Below are 14,524 nucleotides of genomic sequence, written 5' to 3'. Positions count from 1 at the left end.
CCGCACGCAAGGGGTTAAAAAACGTAGTGATAGTTGGGACACTTCCTAATGTTGATAATGTCATTTTGTGGGGTGCTGCCTCAGAGCCTGGATAGCTCAGTCGGTAGAGCATCAGACTTTTAATCTGAGGGCCCAGGGTTCAAGTCCCTGTTCAGGCGGCTTGGTTAAAGAAAATGTATATCAATTGCATACTCTTTTCAGGATCCAATGAATGGGAATTCCAATTACAGATGGTTCAAAAAAGTCTTGATCGAGTCCTTACATACCCATCTGTGCTCTACTTTCTTTGACAAGGGTTAAGAAGACTTACCCAAACTGTATCATGTAGTTTGACATGTTGATTATCTTTTATCCAATTCAATGTTCAAAATGTAAGCTAGTGTCCGATTAATTTGATAAAGTTGGTCAACAACTTATAGGTCATCTTTTTATTTGTGAATCTCTGATCACCTTGTTGAATCAGGTCGGATCTCTGGTGCAATGGATTGCGGCTTGGAGTCCTAGGCGAATGTAGCAAAAGCATTCAAACGCTAAGGGTTCGAACACCAACTGGGTCAATTTTATCCCTCCTCTATTTTATAACTAATTGAAACAGTAACCAGCAATCCTGCTTCTCCATCACCAGAAACATTTACCAAAATGGCAGTGAAAGAAAGTCTACTTAAACAGAGACTGTTTGCTTTGAAAATGTTGCATAGTCTATGCCCAAGAGGAAATTCCCAATGATACTGCTGAAAATGTAATTTAGGAGTTAGTAATAGTATTTGGCCCTTTATTAATTTCACTGTGTCATTTTAAACACGTGATTTCTATGTCATCCGAAAATGAGATAGTACAAATTTCCGGAGTTATAATGGATTACGTGTGCTGCTGAAATTTCAAATGCTTAAAATATCAATTCATTATTAAACTCTAGAATATTGATTGCTAATATATGTAATTATATAAATATACAAAGTGTAGGTCAGTGTACGTACACATTTGTTTAGCTGATTTTAAGGTAGAGTATAGCAGAGCCTGGATAGCTCAGTCGGTAGAGCATCAGACTTTTAATCTGAGGGTCCAGGGTTCAAGTCCCTGTTCAGGCGGTTGTTTCCTTTAAAGAAAAAGTACTCTAATTGTATGCTCTTTTTGTGGACCCCTGCATGACAAATAAGATATTCCATTACTAAAATTGCAAAAACGTCTTTCATGGAGTTGTGAAATATACATCTGTCTCACATATTATGTGCCATTTGACTAAACTTAAGTCGTACGTAGATTTACCAATGGTATCATGTAGTCTGAGACGGTGAATATCATTTCACCAATTCAATATTCAAAATATAGCCATGGTTATAGTATCAAATGAACTTTATAAAGCTGATCAACAGCTAATAGCTCATTATTTCATTTCAGAACATCTCTGCACCTCATTATAGCAGATTGGCTCTGTGGCGCAATGGATAGCGCATTCGACTTCTAGGTGAATGTAAAAAAGATATTCAAAGGTTGTGGGTTCAAATCCCACCAGAGTCAGTTTTATCCCTGTTATCCTGTTATCCCAAGTACCAATTCATTATTATATTCTCTGTATTTAGTACTAATACCGGCAACCATCTTAACCCCTTGCGTGCTGATGACAGAACGGTTCCGTCATCAGCTACGGGTGAGCTGTGCTGATGACGAAACCGTTCCGTCATGACTCCGCCCACGCAAGGCGGAGTCAGCACAGGCGGAAAATACGCCCCGCACGCAAGGGGTTAAAAAACGTAGTGATAGTTGGGACACTTCCTAATGTTGATAATGTCATTTTTTGGGGTGCTCCCTCAGAGCCTGGATAGCTCAGTCGGTAGAGCATCAGACTTTTAATCTGAGGGCCCAGGGTTCAAGACCCTGTTCAGGCGGCTTGGTTAAAAAAAATGTATATCAATTGCATACTCTTTTCAGGATCCAATGAATGGGAATTCCAATTACAGATGGTTCAAAAAAGTCTTGATCGAGTCCTTACATACCCATCTGTGCTCTACTTTCTTTGACAAGGGTTAAGAAGACTTACCCAAACTGTATCATGTAGTTTGACATGTTGATTATCTTTTATCCAATTCAATGTTCAAAATGTAAGCTAGTGTCCGATTAATTTGATAAAGTTGGTCAACAACTTATAGGTCATCTTTTTATTTGTGAATCTCTGATCACCTTGTTGAATCAGGTCGGATCTCTGGTGCAATGGATTGCGGCTTGGAGTCCTAGGCGAATGTAGCAAAAGCATTCAAACGCTAAGGGTTCGAACACCAACTGGGTCAATTTTATCCCTCCTCTATTTTATAACTAATTGAAACAGTAACCAGCAATCCTGCTTCTCCATCACCAGAAACATTTACCAAAATGGCAGTGAAAGAAAGTCTACTTAAACAGAGACTGTTTGCTTTGAAAATGTTGCATAGTCTATGCCCAAGAGGAAATTCCCAATGATACTGCTGAAAATGTAATTTAGGAGTTAGTAATAGTATTTGGCCCTTTATTAATTTCACTGTGTCATTTTAAACACGTGATTTCTATGTCATCCGAAAATGAGATAGTACAAATTTCCGGAGTTATAATGGATTACGTGTGCTGCTGAAATTTCAAATGCTTAAAATATCAATTCATTATTAAACTCTAGAATATTGATTGCTAATATATGTAATTATATAAATATACAAAGTGTAGGTCAGTGTACGTACACATTTGTTTAGCTGATTTTAAGGTAGAGTATAGCAGAGCCTGGATAGCTCAGTCGGTAGAGCATCAGACTTTTAATCTGAGGGTCCAGGGTTCAAGTCCCTGTTCAGGCGGTTGTTTCCTTTAAAGAAAAAGTACTCTAATTGTATGCTCTTTTTGTGGACCCCTGCATGACAAATAAGATATTCCATTACTAAAATTGCAAAAACGTCTTTCATGGAGTTGTGAAATATACATCTGTCTCACATATTATGTGCCATTTGACTAAACTTAAGTCGTACGTAGATTTACCAATGGTATCATGTAGTCTGAGACGGTGAATATCATTTCACCAATTCAATATTCAAAATATAGCCATGGTTATAGTATCAAATGAACTTTATAAAGCTGATCAATAGCTAATAGCTCATTATTTCATTTCAGAACATCTCTGCACCTCATTATAGCAGATTGGCTCTGTGGCGCAATGGATAGCGCATTCGACTTCTAGGTGAATGTAAAAAAGATATTCAAAGGTTGTGGGTTCAAATCCCACCAGAGTCAGTTTTATCCCTGTTATCCCTGTTATCCTGTTATCCCAAGTACCAATTCATTATTATATTCTCTGTATTTAGTACTAATACCGGCAACCATCTTAACCCCTTGCGTGCTGATGACAGAACGGTTCCGTCATCAGCTACGGGTGAGCTGTGCTGATGACGAAACCGTTCCGTCATGACTCCGCCCACGCAAGGCGGAGTCAGCACAGGCGGAAAATACGCCCCGCACGCAAGGGGTTAAAAAACGTAGTGATAGTTGGGACACTTCCTAATGTTGATAATGTCATTTTGTGGGGTGCTCCCTCAGAGCCTGGATAGCTCAGTCGGTAGAGCATCAGACTTTTAATCTGAGGGCCCAGGGTTCAAGACCCTGTTCAGGCGGCTTGGTTAAAAAAAATGTATATCAATTGCATACTCTTTTCAGGATCCAATGAATGGGAATTCCAATTACAGATGGTTCAAAAAAGTCTTGATCGAGTCCTTACATACCCATCTGTGCTCTACTTTCTTTGACAAGGGTTAAGAAGACTTACCCAAACTGTATCATGTAGTTTGACATGTTGATTATCTTTTATCCAATTCAATGTTCAAAATGTAAGCTAGTGTCCGATTAATTTGATAAAGTTGGTCAACAACTTATAGGTCATCTTTTTATTTGTGAATCTCTGATCACCTTGTTGAATCAGGTCGGATCTCTGGTGCAATGGATTGCGGCTTGGAGTCCTAGGCGAATGTAGCAAAAGCATTCAAACGCTAAGGGTTCGAACACCAACTGGGTCAATTTTATCCCTCCTCTATTTTATAACTAATTGAAACAGTAACCAGCAATCCTGCTTCTCCATCACCAGAAACATTTACCAAAATGGCAGTGAAAGAAAGTCTACTTAAACAGAGACTGTTTGCTTTGAAAATGTTGCATAGTCTATGCCCAAGAGGAAATTCCCAATGATACTGCTGAAAATGTAATTTAGGAGTTAGTAATAGTATTTGGCCCTTTATTAATTTCACAGTGTCATTTTAAACACGTGATTTCTATGTCATCCGAAAATGAGATAGTACAAATTTCCGGAGTTATAATGGATTACGTGTGCTGCTGAAATTTCAAATGCTTATAATATCAATTCATTATTAAACTCTAGAATATTGATTGCTAATATATGTAATTATATAAATATACAAAGTGTAGGTCAGTGTACGTCCACATTTGTTTAGCTGATTTTAAGGTAGAGTATAGCAGAGCCTGGATAGCTCAGTCGGTAGAGCATCAGACTTTTAATCTGAGGGTCCAGGGTTCAAGTCCCTGTTCAGGCGGTTGTTTCCTTTAAAGAAAAAGTACTCTAATTGTATGCTCTTTTTGTGGACCCCTGCATGACAAATAAGATATTCCATTACTAAAATTGCAAAAACGTCTTTCATGGAGTTGTGAAATACACATCTGTCTCACATATTATGTGCCATTTGACTAAACTTAAGTCGTACGTAGATTTACCAATGGTATCATGTAGTCTGAGACGGTGAATATCATTTCACCAATTCAATATTCAAAATATAGCCATGGTTATAGTATCAAATGAACTTTATAAAGCTGATCAACAGCTAATAGCTCATTATTTCATTTCAGAACATCTCTGCACCTCATTATAGCAGATTGGCTCTGTGGCGCAATGGATAGCGCATTGGACTTCTAGGTGAATGTAAAAAAGATATTCAAAGGTTGTGGGTTCGAATCCCACCAGAGTCAGTTTTATCCCTGTTATCCTGTTATCCCAAGTACCAATTCATTATTATATTCTCTGTATTTAGTACTAATACCGGCAACCATCTTAACCCCTTGCGTGCTGATGACAGAACGGTTCCGTCATCAGCTACGGGTGAGCTGTGCTGATGACGAAACCGTTCCATCATGACTCCGCCCGCGCAAGGCGGAGTCAGAACAGGCGGAAAATACGCCCCGCACGCAAGGGGTTAAAAAACGTAGTGATAGTTGGGACACTTCCTAATGTTGATAATGTCATTTTGTGGGGTGCTGCCTCAGAGCCTGGATAGCTCAGTCGGTAGAGCATCAGACTTTTAATCTGAGGGCCCAGGGTTCAAGTCCCTGTTCAGGCGGCTTGGTTAAAGAAAATGTATATCAATTGCATACTCTTTTCAGGATCCAATGAATGGGAATTCCAATTACAGATGGTTCAAAAAAGTCTTGATCGAGTCCTTACATACCCATCTGTGCTCTACTTTCTTTGACAAGGGTTAAGAAGACTTACCCAAACTGTATCATGTAGTTTGACATGTTGATTATCTTTTATCCAATTCAATGTTCAAAATGTAAGCTAGTATCCGATTAATTTGATAAAGTTGGTCAACAACTTATAGGTCATCTTTTTATTTGTGAATCTCTGATCACCTTGTTGAATCAGGTCGGATCTCTGGTGCAATGGATTGCGGCTTGGAGTCCTAGGCGAATGTAGCAAAAGCATTCAAACGCTAAGGGTTCGAACACCAACTGGGTCAATTTTATCCCTCCTCTATTTTATAACTAATTGAAACAGTAACCAGCAATCCTGCTTCTCCATCACCAGAAACATTTACCAAAATGGCAGTGAAAGAAAGTCTACTTAAACAGAGACTGTTTGCTTTGAAAATGTTGCATAGTCTATGCCCAAGAGGAAATTCCCAATGATACTGCTGAAAATGTAATTTAGGAGTTAGTAATAGTATTTGGCCCTATATTAATTTCACTGTGTCATTTTAAACACGTGATTTCTATGTCATCCGAAAATGAGATAGTACAAATTTCCGGAGTTATAATGGATTACGTGTGCTGCTGAAATTTCAAATGCTTATAATATCAATTCATTATTAAACTCTAGAATATTGATTGCTAATATATGTAATTATATAAATATACAAAGTGTAGGTCAGTGTACGTCCACATTTGTTTAGCTGATTTTAAGGTAGAGTATAGCAGAGCCTGGATAGCTCAGTCGGTAGAGCATCAGACTTTTAATCTGAGGGTCCAGGGTTCAAGTCCCTGTTCAGGCGGTTGTTTCCTTTAAAGAAAAAGTACTCTAATTGTATGCTCTTTTTGTGGACCCCTGCATGACGAATAAGATATTCCATTACTAAAATTGCAAAAACGTCTTTCATGGAGTTGTGAAATACACATCTGTCTCACATATTATGTGCCATTTGACTAAACTTAAGTCGTACGTAGATTTACCAATGGTATCATGTAGTCTGAGACGGTGAATATCATTTCACCAATTCAATATTCAAAATATAGCCATGGTTATAGTATCAAATGAACTTTATAAAGCTGATCAACAGCTAATAGCTCATTATTTCATTTCAGAACATCTCTGCACCTCATTATAGCAGATTGGCTCTGTGGCGCAATGGATAGCGCATTGGACTTCTAGGTGAATGTAAAAAAGATATTCAAAGGTTGTGGGTTCGAATCCCACCAGAGTCAGTTTTATCCCTGTTATCCTGTTATCCCAAGTACCAATTCATTATTATATTCTCTGTATTTAGTACTAATACCGGCAACCATCTTAACCCCTTGCGTGCTGATGACAGAACGGTTCCGTCATCAGCTACGGGTGAGCTGTGCTGATGACGAAACCGTTCCATCATGACTCCGCCCGCGCAAGGCGGAGTCAGCACAGGCGGAAAATACGCCCCGCACGCAAGGGGTTAAAAAACGTAGTGATAGTTGGGACACTTCCTAATGTTGATAATGTCATTTTGTGGGGTGCTGCCTCAGAGCCTGGATAGCTCAGTCGGTAGAGCATCAGACTTTTAATCTGAGGGCCCAGGGTTCAAGTCCCTGTTCAGGCGGCTTGGTTAACGAAAATGTATATCAATTGCATACTCTTTTCAGGATCCAATGAATGGGAATTCCAATTACAGATGGTTCAAAAAAGTCTTGATCGAGTCCTTACATACCCATCTGTGCTCTACTTTCTTTGACAAGGGTTAAGAAGACTTACCCAAACTGTATCATGTAGTTTGACATGTTGATTATCTTTTATCCAATTCAATGTTCAAAATGTAAGCTAGTGTCCGATTAATTTGATAAAGTTGGTCAACAACTTATAGGTCATCTTTTTATTTGTGAATCTCTGATCACCTTGTTGAATCAGGTCGGATCTCTGGTGCAATGGATTGCGGCTTGGAGTCCTAGGCGAATGTAGCAAAAGCATTCAAACGCTAAGGGTTCGAACACCAACTGGGTCAATTTTATCCCTCCTCTATTTTATAACTAATTGAAACAGTAACCAGCAATCCTGCTTCTCCATCACCAGAAACATTTACCAAAATGGCAGTGAAAGAAAGTCTACTTAAACAGAGACTGTTTGCTTTGAAAATGTTGCATAGTCTATGCCCAAGAGGAAATTCCCAATGATACTGCTGAAAATGTAATTTAGGAGTTAGTAATAGTATTTGGCCCTTTATTAATTTCACAGTGTCATTTTAAACACGTGATTTCTATGTCATCCGAAAATGAGATAGTACAAATTTCCGGAGTTATAATGGATTACGTGTGCTGCTGAAATTTCAAATGCTTATAATATCAATTCATTATTAAACTCTAGAATATTGATTGCTAATATATGTAATTATATAAATATACAAAGTGTAGGTCAGTGTACGTCCACATTTGTTTAGCTGATTTTAAGGTAGAGTATAGCAGAGCCTGGATAGCTCAGTCGGTAGAGCATCAGACTTTTAATCTGAGGGTCCAGGGTTCAAGTCCCTGTTCAGGCGGTTGTTTCCTTTAAAGAAAAAGTACTCTAATTGTATGCTCTTTTTGTGGACCCCTGCATGACGAATAAGATATTCCATTACTAAAATTGCAAAAACGTCTTTCATGGAGTTGTGAAATACACATCTGTTTCACATATTATGTGCCATTTGACTAAACTTAAGTCGTACGTAGATTTACCAATGGTATCATGTAGTCTGAGACGGTGAATATCATTTCACCAATTCAATATTCAAAATATAGCCATGGTTATAGTATCAAATGAACTTTATAAAGCTGATCAACAGCTAATAGCTCATTATTTCATTTCAGAACATCTCTGCACCTCATTATAGCAGATTGGCTCTGTGGCGCAATGGATAGCGCATTGGACTTCTAGGTGAATGTAAAAAAGATATTCAAAGGTTGTGGGTTCGAATCCCACCAGAGTCAGTTTTATCCCTGTTATCCTGTTATCCCAAGTACCAATTCATTATTATATTCTCTGTATTTAGTACTAATACCGGCAACCATCTTAACCCCTTGCGTGCTGATGACAGAACGGTTCCGTCATCAGCTACGGGTGAGCTGTGCTGATGACGAAACCGTTCCGTCATGACTCCGCCCGCGCAAGGCGGAGTCAGCACAGGCGGAAAATACGCCCCGCACGCAAGGGGTTAAAAAACGTAGTGATAGTTGGGACACTTCCTAATGTTGATAATGTCATTTTGTGGGGTGCTGCCTCAGAGCCTGGATAGCTCAGTCGGTAGAGCATCAGACTTTTAATCTGAGGGCCCAGGGTTCAAGACCCTGTTCAGGCGGCTTGGTTAAAAAAAATGTATATCAATTGCATACTCTTTTCAGGATCCAATGAATGGGAATTCCAATTACAGATGGTTCAAAAAAGTCTTGATCGAGTCCTTACATACCCATCTGTGCTCTACTTTCTTTGACAAGGGTTAAGAAGACTTACCCAAACTGTATCATGTAGTTTGACATGTTGATTATCTTTTATCCAATTCAATGTTCAAAATGTAAGCTAGTGTCCGATTAATTTGATAAAGTTGGTCAACAACTTATAGGTCATCTTTTTATTTGTGAATCTCTGATCACCTTGTTGAATCAGGTCGGATCTCTGGTGCAATGGATTGCGGCTTGGAGTCCTAGGCGAATGTAGCAAAAGCATTCAAACGCTAAGGGTTCGAACACCAACTGGGTCAATTTTATCCCTCCTCTATTTTATAACTAATTGAAACAGTAACCAGCAATCCTGCTTCTCCATCACCAGAAACATTTACCAAAATGGCAGTGAAAGAAAGTCTACTTAAACAGAGACTGTTTGCTTTGAAAATGTTGCATAGTCTATGCCCAAGAGGAAATTCCCAATGATACTGCTGAAAATGTAATTTAGGAGTTAGCAATAGTATTTGGCCCTTTATTAATTTCACAGTGTCATTTTAAACACGTGATTTCTATGTCATCCGAAAATGAGATAGTACAAATTTCCGGAGTTATAATGGATTACGTGTGCTGCTGAAATTTCAAATGCTTATAATATCAATTCATTATTAAACTCTAGAATATTGATTGCTAATATATGTAATTATATAAATATACAAAGTGTAGGTCAGTGTACGTCCACATTTGTTTAGCTGATTTTAAGGTAGAGTATAGCAGAGCCTGGATAGCTCAGTCGGTAGAGCATCAGACTTTTAATCTGAGGGTCCAGGGTTCAAGTCCCTGTTCAGGCGGTTGTTTCCTTTAAAGAAAAAGTACTCTAATTGTATGCTCTTTTTGTGGACCCCTGCATGACGAATAAGATATTCCATTACTAAAATTGCAAAAACGTCTTTCATGGAGTTGTGAAATACACATCTGTCTCACATATTATGTGCCATTTGACTAAACTTAAGTCGTACGTAGATTTACCAATGGTATCATGTAGTCTGAGACGGTGAATATCATTTCACCAATTCAATATTCAAAATATAGCCATGGTTATAGTATCAAATGAACTTTATAAAGCTGATCAACAGCTAATAGCTCATTATTTCATTTCAGAACATCTCTGCACCTCGTTATAGCAGATTGGCTCTGTGGCGCAATGGATAGCGCATTGGACTTCTAGGTGAATGTAAAAAAGATATTCAAAGGTTGTGGGTTCGAATCCCACCAGAGTCAGTTTTATCCCTGTTATCCTGTTATCCCAAGTACCAATTCATTATTATATTCTCTGTATTTAGTACTAATACCGGCAACCATCTTAACCCCTTGCGTGCTGATGACAGAACGGTTCCGTCATCAGCTACGGGTGAGCTGTGCTGATGACGAAACCGTTCCATCATGACTCCGCCCGCGCAAGGCGGAGTCAGAACAGGCGGAAAATACGCCCCCCACGCAAGGGGTTAAAAAACGTAGTGATAGTTGGGACACTTCCTAATGTTGATAATGTAATTTTGTGGGGTGCTGCCTCAGAGCCTGGATAGCTCAGTCGGTAGAGCATCAGACTTTTAATCTGAGGGCCCAGGGTTCAAGTCCCTGTTCAGGCGGCTTGGTTAAAGAAAATGTATATCAATTGCATACTCTTTTCAGGATCCAATGAATGGGAATTCCAATTACAGATGGTTCAAAAAAGTCTTGATCGAGTCCTTACATACCCATCTGTGCTCTACTTTCTTTGACAAGGGTTAAGAAGACTTACCCAAACTGTATCATGTAGTTTGACATGTTGATTATCTTTTATCCAATTCAATGTTCAAAATGTAAGCTAGTGTCCGATTAATTTGATAAAGTTGGTCAACAACTTATAGGTCATCTTTTTATTTGTGAATCTCTGATCACCTTGTTGAATCAGGTCGGATCTCTGGTGCAATGGATTGCGGCTTGGAGTCCTAGGCGAATGTAGCAAAAGCATTCAAACGCTAAGGGTTCGAACACCAACTGGGTCAATTTTATCCCTCCTCTATTTTATAACTAATTGAAACAGTAACCAGCAATCCTGCTTCTCCATCACCAGAAACATTTACCAAAATGGCAGTGAAAGAAAGTCTACTTAAACAGAGACTGTTTGCTTTGAAAATGTTGCATAGTCTATGCCCAAGAGGAAATTCCCAATGATACTGCTGAAAATGTAATTTAGGAGTTAGTAATAGTATTTGGCCCTTTATTAATTTCACAGTGTCATTTTAAACACGTGATTTCTATGTCATCCGAAAATGAGATAGTACAAATTTCCGGAGTTATAATGGATTACGTGTGCTGCTGAAATTTCAAATGCTTATAATATCAATTCATTATTAAACTCTAGAATATTGATTGCTAATATATGTAATTATATAAATATACAAAGTGTAGGTCAGTGTACGTCCACATTTGTTTAGCTGATTTTAAGGTAGAGTATAGCAGAGCCTGGATAGCTCAGTCGGTAGAGCATCAGACTTTTAATCTGAGGGTCCAGGGTTCAAGTCCCTGTTCAGGCGGTTGTTTCCTTTAAAGAAAAAGTACTCTAATTGTATGCTCTTTTTGTGGACCCCTGCATGACGAATAAGATATTCCATTACTAAAATTGCAAAAACGTCTTTCATGGAGTTGTGAAATACACATCTGTCTCACATATTATGTGCCATTTGACTAAACTTAAGTCGTACGTAGATTTACCAATGGTATCATGTAGTCTGAGACGGTGAATATCCTTTCACCAATTCAATATTCAAAATATAGCCATGGTTATAGTATCAAATGAACTTTATAAAGCTGATCAACAGCTAATAGCTCATTATTTCATTTCAGAACATCTCTGCACCTCATTATAGCAGATTGGCTCTGTGGCGCAATGGATAGCGCATTGGACTTCTAGGTGAATGTAAAAAAGATATTCAAAGGTTGTGGGTTCGAATCCCACCAGAGTCAGTTTTATCCCTGTTATCCTGTTATCCCAAGTACCAATTCATTATTATATTCTCTGTATTTAGTACTAATACCGGCAACCATCTTAACCCCTTGCGTGCTGATGACAGAACGGTTCCGTCATCAGCTACGGGTGAGCTGTGCTGATGACGAAACCGTTCCATCATGACTCCGCCCGCGCAAGGCGGAGTCAGCACAGGCGGAAAATACGCCCCCCACGCAAGGGGTTAAAAAACGTAGTGATAGTTGGGACACTTCCTAATGTTGATAATGTCATTTTGTGGGGTGCTGCCTCAGAGCCTGGATAGCTCAGTCGGTAGAGCATCAGACTTTTAATCTGAGGGCCCAGGGTTCAAGTCCCTGTTCAGGCGGCTTGGTTAAAGAAAATGTATATCAATTGCATACTCTTTTCAGGATCCAATGAATGGGAATTCCAATTACAGATGGTTCAAAAAAGTCTTGATCGAGTCCTTACATACCCATCTGTGCTCTACTTTCTTTGACAAGGGTTAAGAAGACTTACCCAAACTGTATCATGTAGTTTGACATGTTGATTATCTTTTATCCAATTCAATGTTCAAAATGTAAGCTAGTGTCCGATTAATTTGATAAAGTTGGTCAACAACTTATAGGTCATCTTTTTATTTGTGAATCTCTGATCACCTTGTTGAATCAGGTCGGATCTCTGGTGCAATGGATTGCGGCTTGGAGTCCTAGGCGAATGTAGCAAAAGCATTCAAACGCTAAGGGTTCGAACACCAACTGGGTCAATTTTATCCCTCCTCTATTTTATAACTAATTGAAACAGTAACCAGCAATCCTGCTTCTCCATCACCAGAAACATTTACCAAAATGGCAGTGAAAGAAAGTCTACTTAAACAGAGACTGTTTGCTTTGAAAATGTTGCATAGTCTATGCCCAAGAGGAAATTCCCAATGATACTGCTGAAAATGTAATTTAGGAGTTAGTAATAGTATTTGGCCCTTTATTAATTTCACAGTGTCATTTTAAACACGTGATTTCTATGTCATCCGAAAATGAGATAGTACAAATTTCCGGAGTTATAATGGATTACGTGTGCTGCTGAAATTTCAAATGCTTATAATATCAATTCATTATTAAACTCTAGAATATTGATTGCTAATATATGTAATTATATAAATATACAAAGTGTAGGTCAGTGTACGTCCACATTTGTTTAGCTGATTTTAAGGTAGAGTATAGCAGAGCCTGGATAGCTCAGTCGGTAGAGCATCAGACTTTTAATCTGAGGGTCCAGGGTTCAAGTCCCTGTTCAGGCGGTTGTTTCCTTTAAAGAAAAAGTACTCTAATTGTATGCTCTTTTTGTGGACCCCTGCATGACGAATAAGATATTCCATTACTAAAATTGCAAAAACGTCTTTCATGGAGTTGTGAAATACACATCTGTCTCACATATTATGTGCCATTTGACTAAACTTAAGTCGTACGTAGATTTACCAATGGTATCATGTAGTCTGAGACGGTGAATATCATTTCACCAATTCAATATTCAAAATATAGCCATGGTTATAGTATCAAATGAACTTTATAAAGCTGATCAACAGCTAATAGCTCATTATTTCATTTCAGAACATCTCTGCACCTCATTATAGCAGATTGGCTCTGTGGCGCAATGGATAGCGCATTCGACTTCTAGGTGAATGTAAAAAAGATATTCAAAGGTTGTGGGTTCAAATCCCACCAGAGTCAGTTTTATCCCTGTTATCCTGTTATCCCAAGTACCAATTCATTATTATATTCTCTGTATTTAGTACTAATACCGGCAACCATCTTAACCCCTTGCGTGCTGATGACAGAACGGTTCCGTCATCAGCTACGGGTGAGCTGTGCTGATGACGAAACCGTTCCGTCATGACTCCGCCCGCGCAAGGCGGAGTCAGCACAGGCGGAAAATACGCCCCGCACGCAAGGGGTTAAAAAACGTAGTGATAGTTGGGACACTTCCTAATGTTGATAATGTCATTTTGTGGGGGGCTGCCTCAGAGCCTGGATAGCTCAGTCGGTAGAGCATCAGACTTTTAATCTGAGGGCCCAGGGTTCAAGACCCTGTTCAGGCGGCTTGGTTAAAAAAAATGTATATCAATTGCATACTCTTTTCAGGATCCAATGAATGGGAATTCCAATTACAGATGGTTCAAAAAAGTCTTGATCGAGTCCTTACATACCCATCTGTGCTCTACTTTCTTTGACAAGGGTTAAGAAGACTTACCCAAACTGTATCATGTAGTTTGACATGTTGATTATCTTTTATCCAATTCAATGTTCAAAATGTAAGCTAGTGTCCGATTAATTTGATAAAGTTGGTCAACAACTTATAGGTCATCTTTTTATTTGTGAATCTCTGATCACCTTGTTGAATCAGGTCGGATCTCTGGTGCAATGGATTGCGGCTTGGAGTCCTAGGCGAATGTAGCAAAAGCATTCAAACGCTAAGGGTTCGAACACCAACTGGGTCAATTTTATCCCTCCTCTATTTTATAACTAATTGAAACAGTAACCAGCAATCCTGCTTCTCCATCACCAGAAACATTTACCAAAATGGCAGTGAAAGAAAGTCTACTTAAACAGAGACTGTTTGCTTTGAAAATGT

The 14,524-nt window shown here is 38.8% G+C and overlaps 21 non-coding genes across 21 annotated transcripts; all 21 read left to right on the top strand.

Moving 5' to 3' along the window:
* The first annotated feature begins 85 nt into the window (after positions 1–85).
* On the top strand, positions 86–158 carry TRNAK-UUU (transfer RNA lysine (anticodon UUU)). Its single transcript has one exon. It is a non-coding gene; the product is annotated as a tRNA-Lys (tRNA).
* Positions 159–1,015: 857 nt separating this feature from the next.
* TRNAK-UUU (transfer RNA lysine (anticodon UUU)) lies at positions 1,016–1,088 on the top strand. Its single transcript has one exon. It is a non-coding gene; the product is annotated as a tRNA-Lys (tRNA).
* Positions 1,089–1,427: 339 nt separating this feature from the next.
* On the top strand, positions 1,428–1,518 carry TRNAR-UCU (transfer RNA arginine (anticodon UCU)). Its single transcript is given in 2 exon segments — positions 1,428–1,464; positions 1,483–1,518. It is a non-coding gene; the product is annotated as a tRNA-Arg (tRNA).
* Positions 1,519–2,743: 1,225 nt separating this feature from the next.
* TRNAK-UUU (transfer RNA lysine (anticodon UUU)) lies at positions 2,744–2,816 on the top strand. The gene has a single exon. It is a non-coding gene; the product is annotated as a tRNA-Lys (tRNA).
* Positions 2,817–3,155: 339 nt separating this feature from the next.
* On the top strand, positions 3,156–3,246 carry TRNAR-UCU (transfer RNA arginine (anticodon UCU)). Its single transcript is given in 2 exon segments — positions 3,156–3,192; positions 3,211–3,246. It is a non-coding gene; the product is annotated as a tRNA-Arg (tRNA).
* A 1,234-nt stretch (positions 3,247–4,480) lies between these two features.
* On the top strand, positions 4,481–4,553 carry TRNAK-UUU (transfer RNA lysine (anticodon UUU)). The gene has a single exon. It is a non-coding gene; the product is annotated as a tRNA-Lys (tRNA).
* A 339-nt stretch (positions 4,554–4,892) lies between these two features.
* Positions 4,893–4,983, top strand: TRNAR-UCU (transfer RNA arginine (anticodon UCU)). The gene is given in 2 exon segments: positions 4,893–4,929; positions 4,948–4,983. It is a non-coding gene; the product is annotated as a tRNA-Arg (tRNA).
* Positions 4,984–5,278: 295 nt separating this feature from the next.
* On the top strand, positions 5,279–5,351 carry TRNAK-UUU (transfer RNA lysine (anticodon UUU)). The gene has a single exon. It is a non-coding gene; the product is annotated as a tRNA-Lys (tRNA).
* An 857-nt stretch (positions 5,352–6,208) lies between these two features.
* TRNAK-UUU (transfer RNA lysine (anticodon UUU)) lies at positions 6,209–6,281 on the top strand. The gene has a single exon. It is a non-coding gene; the product is annotated as a tRNA-Lys (tRNA).
* Positions 6,282–6,620: 339 nt separating this feature from the next.
* Positions 6,621–6,711, top strand: TRNAR-UCU (transfer RNA arginine (anticodon UCU)). Its single transcript is given in 2 exon segments — positions 6,621–6,657; positions 6,676–6,711. It is a non-coding gene; the product is annotated as a tRNA-Arg (tRNA).
* Positions 6,712–7,006: 295 nt separating this feature from the next.
* TRNAK-UUU (transfer RNA lysine (anticodon UUU)) lies at positions 7,007–7,079 on the top strand. The gene has a single exon. It is a non-coding gene; the product is annotated as a tRNA-Lys (tRNA).
* An 857-nt stretch (positions 7,080–7,936) lies between these two features.
* TRNAK-UUU (transfer RNA lysine (anticodon UUU)) lies at positions 7,937–8,009 on the top strand. Its single transcript has one exon. It is a non-coding gene; the product is annotated as a tRNA-Lys (tRNA).
* Positions 8,010–8,348: 339 nt separating this feature from the next.
* TRNAR-UCU (transfer RNA arginine (anticodon UCU)) lies at positions 8,349–8,439 on the top strand. Its single transcript is given in 2 exon segments — positions 8,349–8,385; positions 8,404–8,439. It is a non-coding gene; the product is annotated as a tRNA-Arg (tRNA).
* A 1,225-nt stretch (positions 8,440–9,664) lies between these two features.
* On the top strand, positions 9,665–9,737 carry TRNAK-UUU (transfer RNA lysine (anticodon UUU)). The gene has a single exon. It is a non-coding gene; the product is annotated as a tRNA-Lys (tRNA).
* A 339-nt stretch (positions 9,738–10,076) lies between these two features.
* On the top strand, positions 10,077–10,167 carry TRNAR-UCU (transfer RNA arginine (anticodon UCU)). The gene is given in 2 exon segments: positions 10,077–10,113; positions 10,132–10,167. It is a non-coding gene; the product is annotated as a tRNA-Arg (tRNA).
* Positions 10,168–10,462: 295 nt separating this feature from the next.
* Positions 10,463–10,535, top strand: TRNAK-UUU (transfer RNA lysine (anticodon UUU)). Its single transcript has one exon. It is a non-coding gene; the product is annotated as a tRNA-Lys (tRNA).
* An 857-nt stretch (positions 10,536–11,392) lies between these two features.
* Positions 11,393–11,465, top strand: TRNAK-UUU (transfer RNA lysine (anticodon UUU)). Its single transcript has one exon. It is a non-coding gene; the product is annotated as a tRNA-Lys (tRNA).
* Positions 11,466–11,804: 339 nt separating this feature from the next.
* Positions 11,805–11,895, top strand: TRNAR-UCU (transfer RNA arginine (anticodon UCU)). The gene is given in 2 exon segments: positions 11,805–11,841; positions 11,860–11,895. It is a non-coding gene; the product is annotated as a tRNA-Arg (tRNA).
* A 295-nt stretch (positions 11,896–12,190) lies between these two features.
* On the top strand, positions 12,191–12,263 carry TRNAK-UUU (transfer RNA lysine (anticodon UUU)). Its single transcript has one exon. It is a non-coding gene; the product is annotated as a tRNA-Lys (tRNA).
* An 857-nt stretch (positions 12,264–13,120) lies between these two features.
* On the top strand, positions 13,121–13,193 carry TRNAK-UUU (transfer RNA lysine (anticodon UUU)). Its single transcript has one exon. It is a non-coding gene; the product is annotated as a tRNA-Lys (tRNA).
* A 339-nt stretch (positions 13,194–13,532) lies between these two features.
* TRNAR-UCU (transfer RNA arginine (anticodon UCU)) lies at positions 13,533–13,623 on the top strand. The gene is given in 2 exon segments: positions 13,533–13,569; positions 13,588–13,623. It is a non-coding gene; the product is annotated as a tRNA-Arg (tRNA).
* Positions 13,624–14,524: the final 901 nt, after the last annotated feature.

The sequence above is a fragment of the Lissotriton vulgaris genome, chromosome 1_2, assembly GCF_964263255.1.
Source record: "Lissotriton vulgaris chromosome 1_2, aLisVul1.2, whole genome shotgun sequence".
Taxonomy (NCBI): domain Eukaryota; kingdom Metazoa; phylum Chordata; class Amphibia; order Caudata; family Salamandridae; genus Lissotriton; species Lissotriton vulgaris.
Note: the sequence above shows the minus strand (reverse complement) of the source record. Positions and strands in the feature narration are given on the sequence as shown.